Source organism: Pteropus vampyrus, unplaced genomic scaffold (assembly GCF_000151845.1).
Source record: "Pteropus vampyrus isolate Shadow unplaced genomic scaffold, Pvam_2.0 Scaffold107, whole genome shotgun sequence".
NCBI classification, from domain to species: domain Eukaryota; kingdom Metazoa; phylum Chordata; class Mammalia; order Chiroptera; family Pteropodidae; genus Pteropus; species Pteropus vampyrus.
Window position 1 is genome coordinate 4,981,398 of NW_011888888.1, and position 5,165 is coordinate 4,986,562.

The following is a 5,165-nucleotide window of genomic DNA, read 5'->3' on the forward strand; positions in this document are numbered from 1 at the left end:
GTAACTATTGTCATTGGATATCTTTTCCATGTGTATATCTTTCCATCTGTATATCTTCTTTCCAAATAATCTGTTTAGGTCTTTTGCCCACTTAATTTTATTTATTTATTTTTATTGTGAGTTCATATATTCTAGTCCTGTCAGCTATTTAATTTGAAATTTTTGTCCCAGTATGTACCTAGTTTATTTTTAATCTTTTGCAGGACAAACATTTTAAATATTAATGAAGTCCAATTTACCAATTATTTATTTGACAAATCATGCTTTTAATGTCTCCTTTAGGAACTCTTTGCCTATTTTGCCATTGTAAAGATGACTCCAATGTTTTCTTCCAAGAATTTTATAGTTTTGTTTTATATTTAAGTTTTTGATCCACCTTGAAGTAAACTTTTTGTACCGAATGAGATATATGTGAAGGTACTTTGTTTGGATTCATTTGTATAAGTATTCAATTGTTCAGTTGTTCCAACACCGCTTGTTAAAAAAAGTATTCTTTCTCCATTGAATTATCTTTGCACGTTGATGAAAATCAATTGATTCTATATGTGTAGGTCTAATTCTGCATTATCTGTTTGGTCCTTTCTGCCTATGTGTCTTCTTTTTACTAATGGCACAATCTTTTAATAACTGTGAGTTTGAAATAGGTTATGTGATGTTTTCAGATTCATTGTTTTGGCTTTTCTTGTACATTTGTTTTCCCATATAAATTTTAGAACCGGCCTGATTATATCTACAAAGTATCTGCTGAGATTTTAATTGGGTGGTATGAAATCTTTAGATCAATTTAGGGAGAACTTTTTTTTTCTTCTTGCATTATTACATTGTCTAAGGCCATGAATACAATGTTGAGTAGGAATATAAAGAAGAGATATTATTGTCTTATTCCTGACCTTAGATAAAACGTATTTAATTATTCACCATTAAGTATAATGATAGGTTTAAGTTTTTTGCAGATGCATTTTATCAAGTTCAGAAAGTTTTCTTCTATACCTAATTTTCAAAGAAATTTTATCATGAATGGATATTGAATTTTATCAATTTTTATTGAAATGATTAGGTGCCTTTTTCCCACTGAATCTGTTAGTATAGTGGTTGCTTCAAAAAATTGTTTGGGAAATGTTTTTATTGCTTCTATGTCCCAGCAGATATTATGTAGATTTGGTAAAATTTACAAATCAAACCATCTAGGCCTGAAGTTTTACTTTTTAGAAGGTTTTACTATGAATTCGATTTGTTTAATAGAGGATAAATCCAGCTATCTAATTTTTCTTCAAATAGTTTTTGTAATCTGTGTTTTTCAAGAAATTGGTCCGATTCATCTAATTTGTTGAATGTATGTTCATAGAGTGGTTTATAATATTCACTTGGTCTCCTCTGAATGTCTGCAATATTCTTCCCTTTGTTTCTGATAATTGAGTCATGTGTGTTTTTCTTTTTTAATTCCTCATTTTGACTAGAGGTCTATCACCTTTATTGATCTTTTCAGTCAGGCAGTTTTTGATTAAATAGATTTTTCTCTACTATTTTCTATTTTCAATTTCATCAATTTCTGCTCTTATTTTTATTATTTCCTTCATGAATTGGGTTTTTTTTTTGCTCTTTATTTCTAGTTTCTTAAATTGGCAGCTTAGATTATTAATTTGATTTCTTCTTTCTAGCGTACACATTTATGTTAGAAATTTCCCTCTATGCACAATTTTATGTATATCTGTCAATTTTTGATGAAGCTAACTTGTACATTCTACTTGAAGATAATATTTTACTTCAGGTAAAATATAGCCTTACAAGCATATGAGTTCCTTTACCATTCTCCCTTTATGCTGCGATTGTGATATGTATTACATCTGCATAACGTTTTACGTATAAAACTGCTAAAAATCCCCTGAGAAGTCTTTCCTCACTCTTAAAAAGGGCACAATGTGTTTCAATTTTGCCTTCTTCAGTGATACCTGGAAATGTAACACTGTTTTGAGGACTGTGAACAATTTTGCCCAAGAGGATTAGTTAACATGCTGACAATGGTGGAGAAGGAAGGACCATTTTTTTTTTTTAATTTAATAATGAGGAAATTCTTTCTAGGTATTTTCCTGCAGTTTTTTTTTTTAATGATTTATTGGCCAGAATTATGACACAGTAACTCCAAAAGGAATACTCTAACCTTCATTCTTTTAAAGTATTCCATCCTGCAAACTCTCCAGTTCCATATTGTTATAAAGTACAATTATTAATTGTTTAAGCCACTCATAACCCTTCTTGAATCCTAAAGCATCCTGCATTCCCAGAATTTAGCTAAAACAAAAGGATGCTGTCATTCACTTAGACAAAATATTAGATTGACACTGACCAGTGTATTTATTTACATTAACAGAAAAAGTGGGATTTGGTAAAATATGACTATTCTTAGGAATGGAAATACAGGTTCACAGACTTCCCTTCAGGAAGGCATATATATACATGCAGCAAAAAATATTATTTTGTTTACTGTCTATGTGAAGAAATCAGGTATGCAATTATATTTTTTTAGGGTAAAAAAAATGACATCACATCAAACTTTTTTATTAAACATTATTTTTTGACACTCACTGCCAAAGCATTTGTGATTTCCAAAGTCTCTATTGAAGTTCTTTCTCACTTGTTTCTAATAATCGAGGATTATTCTATTATATTTACAAGCAAGTCCTCTCAGACTACAGAAGAACAAACTAGTTTGCAGACCAAATCCTGCCCACCATCTGTTTTTGTAAATAAAATACTATTCAAATATACCCACACCCATTCATGTACCAATTGTCTATGGATGCTTTCTCACTACACTGGTAGTTGAGTAGGTGCAATAAAGTTGAGTAGTTGCAATAGAGACCATATGGCTCACAAACCTAAGGTATCTATTGTCTGATCTTTATACAAAAAAAGTTTGCTGACCCTGACATAGAGTATCCAGTAGCTATTTTTCTGTGTTATATTCTGTACTTATTCAGTGATGTAATACCTCTACATAGATACCACTGGGAATGTCACTCATAGTTCCAGAAACCACCCAAATAAAGGTTGTTGGAGTTGCATATATACAGCTACTGCTGTCAGGTAGCTGTATATATGGTAAAGATGTTTGTGGTTTCCTGAAATCTTGATATGACAGAGCTGTATTCTCAAGTGCCCTAAATGTGCATAGCAATGCCAAGTTCCATGTTCCATGCCCTATCTATAAGCAAAAAGAATCCAAATATCCTACTTTTGTGTTACAATTTTAAAATCACTACCTTCGTTGTCCAATATCTTGACAATTATAATGAATCGGTTTATTGTCAGGTTTGGATTTTGTTTGTTTGTTTGTTTGTTTGTTTTCTTTTGTTTATTATCTTAGATTTGCTCATGAGTTCATGTCTAGGGTAAAAAATAGACTTGAGAGATCAACATCATATTGGACTCAGAATTACCTTTCTTTTCAGGAAACTGAGACTTTTTCTTTGGATTTATTTATGTCTTTCTCTCTCACCTTTTGAGTGAGTTAATGCCCAGAAAGCCACTTGTGCCTTTAGGTAAATAAACTGCTGGTAGGTCATCCTCACCAATCCCCTAAAGACTCGTCTGAATATGTCTGCATTTCAGCTGGCATAACCTAAGTTTTCATTGTGAATCCTTTAACCATGATTCCACTATTGTATTCAATCCTTAAAATAATTCTGGAGGAAGATAGTTCCCAACTTACCATATAAATGATAAAATTAATATTTAGATTATACAAATTGTTCAATTTTAAGAAGTATAAGCCAGGTGAAAATCAGACTCATAATTTGTGTTTTTGCCGCCAATCAGGATGCCAACATCTGGGATAAATAATTGTACATTCCCTCTTAAGTTAATCATTTCATTTCTATATTTGAAAATTTTAAATAGTGGGAAAATGAAAAGTAGTAAAAAAATCGAGGAAACTTCAGAAACGGACAACTTTAGAATTGGGAAAGAACAGTTTCGTAATTTACCTTTTGTGACAGCATATTAAATGGCTGATTTATGTGAAAGAGCTTCGGATTTTTGTTTTTCATAAGCACCATTTGTCTAGAGCTCTTTTCTTCCTCCTAAAGGCTTCTTGAATCATTGATCAAGTCCCAAGAGTTTGGTCTCACAACAGCACAGCTTTTCCTAAACCAGTGCCTAGGTCTATTACACCAGCCATTGACTTTCACTGAAATTCAGCCCTTTAGAGTGCCTTTAATGGGCAGAAGAAAGAACAAAACACAGTGACTACATGATCTATAGTTCTAGTCGCCAAATATTGTATCCTCCTAGACTGGGGAGACCACAGATGGGCTGACACAGGTAGGCTATAAGACCATCCATAATTAGCTTGTCACTCTCCATGGAAAATTAGACTGGGAAGGCGGTATAAAATATTTATTTGATGGTTAAAGATCTCCTGTCTTTTGATTGAAGGTTTGAAAAAGCTACGGGCAAGTAGGAATATAGCCTGCTCAGTTATAAAACCTTGAAATGGCATTTAAATGATATCATTTATATTTTGCTCTAAAAAATGTTATTCAAATATAGTTAAAATATAATATTATATTAGTTTGAAGTATAAAAAGAATACCATTTGTATACTTGATCTATCCAAAGGCCAAGAAGGGATGGAGGATATTATTTGTAAAAGCTATAATACTTTTATAAAATGACAATAAAATCTAAATTCTTTAGAATTTTATTAATTTATTTTTATTATTTTTATTTATTTATTTATTTTTAAATTACTGTTTGCATACAACATTATATAAGTGCCAGGTATGCAACATAGTGATTTATATAACTTACCCCATAATCAACCCTATAAAATCTAGTACCCATCTGACACCATATGTAGTTATTACAATACCATCGACTATATTTCTTATGCTATATTTTATATCCCCATGATTACTTTGTAACTACCAATTTGTACTTCTTATTTCCTTCCCTTTTTTCATTCACCACTCCCTTAATCTCCCTCCCATCTGGCAATCTTCAAAATGTTCTCTGGATGTATGAGTTTGTTTTTCTTTTGTTTGTTTATTTTGTTCTTTAGATTCCACATGTAAGTGAAATCATATGATATTTGTCTTTCTCTGTCTGACTAATTCTACTCAACCTTCGACATTTTATGATGTGTCTTGGTGTGGGCCTCTTGTGTT